Here is an 8,844-nt window from a genome sequence, read left to right on the forward strand (position 1 = left end):
CGGCCTGCGCGCCGCCGCCGCCCGCGGAGCCCGGCACTTCCGCGTCGCGCGCGTGCAGCCCCGCCCGCGCCTGGGTGGGGGAGGGGGCGGGGAGGACCCGGGGCGCCCCCCGCCCCCCGAGTTCCCGGGGCTGAGGCTGCTCACCTGCATCCCTGGGGAGCGCGCCGTCGGCCGCGCCCGCCCGCGGGCTCAGGCTGCGCTCGGACGGGCTCGCGTGCCCCACTCGCGGGAAAAGATGCCCACGGAGGCTGCGGCTGCGGCGGCGGCGGCGGCGGGGGGTGGGGAAGAGGCCGCCTCCGCGCTTCAGACATCTCAGGAATTCCGGACGCTTCGCCCCGTTCCGGGATGCCACTGCGACCGACGCCTCGCTTAAACCCTGGCGCTCGATCTTTGCAGCGGCCGGCGCCGGCGTTCAGAAATGACGGACGGAACCATCATAAGCACTCCAGGCTTTCCCACGGATTTCAAACCCACCCACCCCATCCCGTTCGGGGCGCAGCCTTCTTTCCCCATCGGAATGCCCCGAAAATTAATCTGCTCAAAGCGATCACTGTATCCTCGTTCAACTCCCTCATTATCTCTTTCACGCAACAGCTCAGTTTCCAGATTCTCAATTCGTCCACAATTCTTTATTAATATTCTGGCCTTTGTTTCTCTTTTTTCTGTCTGTCCCTTCCGCCTGGCTAAATATTGAGAAGTGTGCACAGCCCCCCACCCCCAGCCCCAGCCCCCAGGCTTTAAAACCTAGGTATATTAGTAGCCATGCTGTACTAGCTACTTTGTAATTAGCAGGCAGTCACTGGCTGAAAAAACGTATTTTGTACCAATGTTAGTAAAGTGGCACTTGATATTGTGCTAAAAAAGGATACTGTACATAGTATTTTACTGCAAGTCCAACAATTTATTTACTTCTAAGCTGGATTTTGCCATCTTCGATGATAGTGTTCATATCCTTTTTTTTTTCCTTTGCTGTTCACAAGTACAGTGGCAAACGGAATCCTAGGTGTACAGAGAAACAAACCCATGGCCTATATGGGGAAAGAATCTTATAAGAAGAGTGGATATGTTTTTATGTATAACTGATTTGCTTTGCTGTACAACTGGAACTAAGCATTGTAAATCAATTATACTCCCAATTAAAAATAAAAAAAATACTTTTAGTACAGATGGGACGGGGTGAGAAAAGAACAGCTCTGTAATAAATATTAGTCTCTATCCTTTGTGACTGGAGGAAAGACAAGTTTTTTTTCACAAATATTACCCTCCTGCAGGTATTAGAACCCTAATATACTAAGGCACCCATTCAAGTTAGCACAATCCAAGACTAAATTAGACGAAAAGTAGGCAAATAGGTTACTTCAGACTGATTCTCATGATATCAAAAGTTGCTATGACTATCAAAAGTTCTTTGGAGCACTGACTTTTTCAAAAATTGACCTGCTAACGTAATTAAAGTTCGCATTCAACTTGATTGTTTTGAATGAGGTGGCCAAGAGTGTCCCTATTAGGGGTGAGAGATTGCTGCCTTGATTCTGCCCAAGCTTCCGTTCCCACCGTGCAACCAAATCCCGGTCTCCTGCTTCTCTTCGCCCGGCTCCCCACCCCCACGGGTTCACCACAGTTTCACTTCTATCCGAGCACTTAAGCATTTGCAACCTTCAGCGTTAAATGGGAGTCAATTTTTTTATTGCTGGTAATGAAGGAAACTTGCCAAATTAATCTTCTAGATAACTGAAAAGTATATGACAATGTCTCAAGAAACTTGCCCTTGGTTTCAGTCAAGTCCACCTGGAAGATTATCAGGGTGAGGCAGAGTTTTGAGTTTACAGTCCTGCAGTGATAAAAGGCATTGCTGATCTTCGCACCTGGAAGGCTGCACCGTCTCTGTCCCCCATCCCACTCCTTCCTCCCAGTGTGACTGAGTTACACAACACGGATCAATAAACTGTCATGTCCAGGTTGGAATGCTTCATCTAAAAGCAACCTGTTAATTATGTTGATCCCAAACAAGTGAACACATGTAGGCAGGAAGGACTCAGGTACAGACGCCAGTTTAGTCTTGACCAGGTTCCATGATTAAATCCTTGCTCTAATCTGAGAATCTTCCCATCACGTCCACTGCCAGATGTATTACAAATCTATGTATCCATAGAAGTTAACCTCTAAAGGTAAAGACCCTCAAATCACAGATAGTAACAGCCTGCACATAACCAGCACATTCTAAGGAGTACTTTGGACTGCAAGGAGAGCAAACCAGTCAATCCTAAAGGAAATCAACCCTGAATATTCATTGGAAGACCTGATGTTGAAGCTGAAGCTCCAGTACTTTGGCCATCTCATTTGAGGAGCTGATTCATTGGAAAAGACCCTGTTGCTGGAAAAGGTTGAAGGCAGGAGGAGAAGGCAGTGACAGAGGATGAGGTGGTTGGATGGCATCACTGACTCAATGGACGTGAGTTTGAGCACATTCTGTGAGATGGTGAAGGACAGGTGAGCCTGGAGTGCTGCAGTCCATGGGGTCTCAAAAAGTTGGACACGACTTAGTGACTGAACAACAGCAACAAGCCTCAACAGTGTGACATTCCCATTATACCCGTGAGAAAACAAGTCCTGAATAATTAAGTAACTTGCCCAACACACCACCATTAAGAGGTAAAGTCAAGATTTAAACTCATGTGTAGGACTTCCCTGGTGGTAACTGAATAAGAATTCACCTGCCAATGCAGAGGACATGGGTTTGACCCCTGATCCAGGAAGCTCCCACATGCTGTGGAGGAACTAAAGCCCGAGCACCACAACTACTGAGCCGGTGCTCTAGAACTCGGGAGCCCACAGACTCTAGAGCCTGTGCTCTGCAGCAGGAGAAGCCACTGCAAGAAGAAGCCCATGCACCACAAGGAAGAGTAGCCTCACTGGCTGCAACTGGAGAAAGCTCTCATAAAGCAGTGAGGAACGAGGACAATGAAAAATAAAATAATATATATAATTAAAAGATTCTGCACACCTCAACTAAGACCTGGCACAGCCAAATATTTTAAAAATAAACATTTTTAAAACGTAAAACTCATGTGTAACTGCAAAGCCTATGTTACTTTGCAGCACGCCAAAATGATCCAAGGTTATTTGGAGATTGGGTTTTTGCAGAGCTATCAAGGATTCCCTGGTATCTCAGCTGGTAAAGAATCCACCTGCAATGCAGGAGACCCCGGTTGGATTCCTGCATTGGGAAGATCCACTGGAGAAGGGATAGGCTACCCACCCCAGTATTCTTGGGCTTCCCTGGTGGTTCAGCTGATAAAGAATCCACCTGCAACGTGGGAGACCTGGGTTCGATCCCTGGGTTGGAAAGATCCCCTGGAGAAGGGAAAGGCTACTCACTCCAGTATTCTGGCTTGGAGAATTCCATGGACTACTGTCTATGGGGTCGAAAAGAGTCAGACACAACTGAGCGACTTTCACTTCACTTCACTTCACTTCACTTCAAGCTAGTATATGATCAGCACCAGACTTCCATCACCCCAGTCAATTTGTCTGTGGCCATCTTTCAAGTGGATCCAGCCCAGACCTCTTCCCTGCGCTCCACCTCCCTGCCCTCAGCATCCCTGCCTCCTCTTAACTCCTGGACCAAGTGCTCTACTGCCATTCTCCTAGCACCATAAAGTTGCCTACAAGGTTATTTTATCCCAGATGTATTTCCAATGTTGCCATTTTTAAACAGGAGGACAATCCAATATTCCTTTAGACATTTGTAAGAATGTTTACCAGGGACTTCCCCAGTGGTCCAGTGGTTAAGAGCACCCTACAACTCAGGGGATGCAGGTTCAAACCCTAGTTGGGGAACTAAGATCCCACGTGCCTCAGGACAACTAAGCCTACATGGTGCAACTAAAACCCAAAGCAATCAAATAAATAATGTTTTGTTTTGTTTTTAAAAAAGTTTGCCAATATTATTTCATGAATTAGCATGAACATTTTCATATTCTGTGACATCAAGATAAAGGTTGAATGTGAAATTGTGGATTAAACTGGATATTTGCACTGTTTGAGGATATCTTGAAACAGTATTTTGCTACATTTTGGCAAAACTTGAAAAGAAATACACTTGTGTATGTTGTTTGTTGTTGTTTAGTCCCTAAATTATGGCTGACTCTTTGTAACCCGGTGGACTGCAGCACGCCAGGCTCCTCTGTCCTCCACTATCTCCTGGAGTTTGCTTAAATTCCTGTCCATTGAGTCAGTAATGCTGTCTAACCGTCTCATTCTCTGCTGTCCCCTTCTCCTTTTGCCTTCAATCTTTCCCAGGATCAAAGTCTTTTCCAACGAGTCTTTTTGCATCAGGTGGCCAAAGTATCGGAGCTTCAGCTTCAGCATTAGTCCTTCCAGTTAATATTCAGGGGTGATTTCTCTTTGCAATACAAGGGACTCTCAATCCAATATGTGCATATAAATATATACACACAAATATATATATCATACCTTCCTCAAAATTAACAGGTTGAGGAAAAATGCCCTAATGAAACTGTGAAAGACAATTAAGTACATGGAATTAAAAATTAGGTAAGAGGTTTGCAAATCTACAAAGGCCATTTACTTCAGTGGTTCATTAGTTCAACAGTTTTTGAGAATTTTGGCTATTTTGTCGGTGTTTTAATGTAGGCATTAATATGTGGTGAACATCCTTTAATATTCCTACAGTATTTTTTTGTATGTCCACTTACTGATATTTTTCTGTTTGCTTCAGTCGAATGCAAAACACAGTTTTTGTGTATGTAGCAGTGGCATTACTTTATCATATTGTATTTGCTTGTCTGTTTCTAAACTATAAGTGCTTTTAGGACAAGGATCCTACATTTTCACCTTTGATCACTAGTACTATATCTGGCGCATCGTAAATACTATTTTGGTTTTTTTTTTTTGTAAATACTGTTTTGTATTTTTATTTTATTCAAAGATTTTTTGATGTGGACCATTTTGAGCTCTTAGCTCCCAATCAGGGATTGAATCTGCATGCCCTGCTTTGGAAGGCAAAGTCTTAACCACTGGACCACCAGTGAAGTCCCTGTTTTGTATTTTTAAATGAATGATGATCTTCTGAAATTTTCTTCCTATTTTCCTCTACCCTATACGAGGTTTTTGGCAATCATAAAACTTTAGGGGAAACTGTCTAATGATTTGTATAGAAAAGGGAAATGGTCTCCTCCGGTCTTAAAATGGATAGAATTTCTCTAGTGCCAGGGGAAAGATTGTTGCAGTCGGCAAAGTTGGAAGAAGAAAATTCCACTGAAGAGATACAGTAATGTTAGTGATTACCATGGAGCTAGTTTTATTTTATCAATTTTTCTCAGACCAGTGTTCCTACACAGTCCACAGCTCACCCCAAGTACCTCCAGTATGAGAAACTATAAATTAGGGCATGTTCAGCAGACAAAATTTTTAGCTTCTATATTCCAAATGCAAAAATAATAGCCTTCTACCTGCTTGTGCTGTTAGCAGCTTAAGGGTATGGTCAAGCACTAAAAATATTCGTGACGGGCAACAAACATGCCTGTCGTTTCCCTCATCTGAAAGCAACTTCAGAGTTTTAAAAGCAAAAACTATTTATTATGTTTCCTTTTTAAATCTATAACACGAAGTGTGTAAAGAATAAGACAGAAAGAGCCACTAATCCCATTATAATGACTGTTAATTTTAAAAGTAAAAACAATCCAAGAGACTTCCCTGCTGGTCCAGTCACTAAGATTCCATACTCCCCATGCAGGGGGCCCAGGTTCGATTCCTGGTCAGTGAACTTAATCCTGCATGCTGCCACTAAAAGAACCATATGCTGCAACAAAGATGGAAGATCTGGCGTGCCACAACTAAGACCCAGCACAGCCAAATAAATAAAAACTTTTAAATAAAATAAAAACAATTCAAGCATATGGTTTGAAAATTCAAACAGAACAGAAAAGAATGAAATAAAGACTAAAAACCCCTCCCAGCTTCTGGGCTTGTTCCTCCTTCACCCTCTTTCTCGGGCCTATAGAGGACAGTTTCTCAAATTCAGGTTCCTATCACTGTCAAAAGCCTAAAGGACTCTCACTGCTTTGGGGATAACATTCCTAGCCCTCAGTCTGTCACCCAGTCCTTTCACGAGCTGATCCCTCAGGCCTCCTTGGCAGAAGCTTCCCCAAGAGAGGCCCCCAGAACACCGTTCTCCCCCCGAAGGTCTCCTCCTGACATCAAAACATTTCTCTTCTTGCACTTTTTTTGTAGGTTTCCTTTTCCATCTGCCAGGAGGAAAGGTAGTCCTTTAAGGGCAGAGACCTAGCTCACTTATCCTTTTTGTTTTTTTCTTACCCCCCAGTGCTTAGCATATACCGGGAGCCAAGTCAATGCTTTTGTAAGAATGGAGTCACCGTGGAATTGCGAAACAGCAAGAGCTGGTTCAGGCAGGCAGGCAGCTGGAACCAGGAAACGGTTAAAGGCAGGAGGAATCCACTTCACTCTGGCCTGGTGGCCATCTGCTTCCGGCCTTCCTGTCCCTCCCACGGTGGACGGTGGACACAGGCTTCCTGCAGTCTGGGAGGGGATCTGAACGGGAGAGTCAGAAACCCAGCGGTGAAGGGGCTCCCCTAGCCCCGAATGAGGGCGTTCAGAAAAGTGGGTCAGCATCGAGGGACTTCTGACTCGCTTTGTGAGAAAGACCAAGCGGGCAGGGCCCCCGGGAGTGAGTGCAGTGGGGAGTTTGCTCCCCAGAAGATGCGGCTGGGCCTCTCCTGAAGCCAAAAGGGAACCGACAGTCCGTTCCGGGTCGCCCAGCCCAAGAGGCTTAAGAGGAAGGCAAAGATTCACGGTGGGCACTAGACACAGGAGTCAATTCCTGGACTGTGTGCTCTCCAGCTAGGCAAGTAGGGTGGAGGCTCCAAGGCCAGCATTCCAGAGGTCTGAGCTGACAGGGTTACAGGTGTATATGAGACAGAAGGCTAACTTGGCAGGTACATTCATTCTGACTGCCAGGGATGGGGGCCTGTCCCGAGCAGAAGGCCCCGGAGACCTCGCGGAATCAATCCTAGGATGTGAGAGCCGCCCTCACCTGCCCGTCACACCCTGATCGTGAGGTCGCTGCCGTGGAGTCGGAAGGACGCCCAGGACACCTTCCCTGTTAGCTGCACAGTGGCATTCTGTTCGCATTAGTCACTGGGGATATTTTCATTTTCTTGCAGCAAAGCACGGCACAGGCAAAGTCCTGTGAGTCTGGATTTTCAGGAAGGGACTGGTGACCTTGATACAGTAACAAAAGCAACAAGGAAAGAGAGTGATTGCAGAGACAGTGAACAGGGGCATTTCCACTACCTCCCAGAGGCAGGACTTGGGTGGTTTACTTAACCTCTCTGAACTTGTTCTTTCATTTTCTTTATTTATTTTGGCCACACCATGCGTGTGGGATCTTAGTTCCCGACCAGGGATTGAACTTGTGCCCCCTGCAGTGGAAGCCCAGAGTCCTAACCTAACTGGACCTCCAGGGAATTCCCTGTTCTCTCATTTCTTTAGGGGGATTCTTTCTAATACTTTGTGAACTATAAGTCATTATATAAATGTTGGCCCTGATATAAATAATAATAAATAAGAGATTTTCCTGCAAATGTTTGTTTTTGAAGCTTTTTCTAAGATGTCCCTTTCAAAAAATAATTATTTCTGTGTTTTCAAAACTCTCAGGTCCTCTTGCTGTAAACGTAAGTGATTTTTAGCCTATGTTAAAATGTATTTATGAGCTGGAAACATACTACCTCCTGAAACAGTTGTTGTTGTTGTTCAGTCGCCCATTTGTGTCTGACTCTTTGCAACTCCACGGACTACATCAAGGCATCATGCCAGGCTTCCCTGTCCTTCACCATCTCCCGGAGCTTACTCAAACTCATGTCCATTGAGTCAGTGATGCCATCCAACCATCTCATCCTCTGTCGTCCCCTTCTCCTCCTGCCTTCAACTTCCCTGAACTGTACACACCATGAATTGATTGCCCCACACTTTCCACCCACTCTTTCTAAATTGTACCTTTTGGGACTACACAGACCAAGTTTCCTCAAAATACCAACCTTCAAATAGTGGAGGAAAGCTATGATTTTCCCACCGGAATCTAGTCTTTCTCAGGCTGTCTCCTTCTCTTTCAACGCTTGCCCCAGTCAACCCGTCACCCTTTGAGTGACTCCCCTCAAGGTCATCCATAAGTTGAAATGTTGGAAACACCTAACTATCCAACAGTGGAGGCTCAACTAAAACACTCAACAAATCACGTCAAGATAGGACGCAGGATAAAAGAAGAGACAAAGCAGTAGATTCAGTATGATTTAAGTCTTGTAATTAAAACTTTATATGTTAAAATAAATTTTTGTAATATTTGTCACAGGGTGGAACAATGGTATGTGATATTCCTCTTGTTTGTACCTTTTTTTCAAATTTTCTAGAATGAATTACTGGTAATTAGGAGGGGGAAAAAACAGACCCTACGTCCCTATAGTTTTTAACCTAATAGCCCAGGTTCTAAATCTTGGGAATATCATAAAATAGGCTTCTTACCACACATCATTTCAGAGATAAGTGTGTAGCAGGAAGACCAGAATACCAGGAGCCTAGCAGACATCCAACAAGTGTTTGTTTCCTTCTTTACATCCCTGAGTTCTTGAGGACTATTCTCATATACTCCTTTCTCATTAAAATTTCCTTCACCTGTGTCCTACGGCTGGATTTCTAATCCATATTCCAACAGATACTCGCTGTACCTCCAGCTCTGTCCAAGCTGTTGACTGAGCTGGGAGGGGGGGCGGGTCTCTGATAGATACCAGCTCCAAGAACAAGAAAGAA

This window comes from Oryx dammah, unplaced genomic scaffold (assembly GCF_014754425.2).
Source record: "Oryx dammah isolate SB20612 unplaced genomic scaffold, SCBI_Odam_1.1 HiC_scaffold_2, whole genome shotgun sequence".
Lineage (NCBI taxonomy): Eukaryota > Metazoa > Chordata > Mammalia > Artiodactyla > Bovidae > Oryx > Oryx dammah.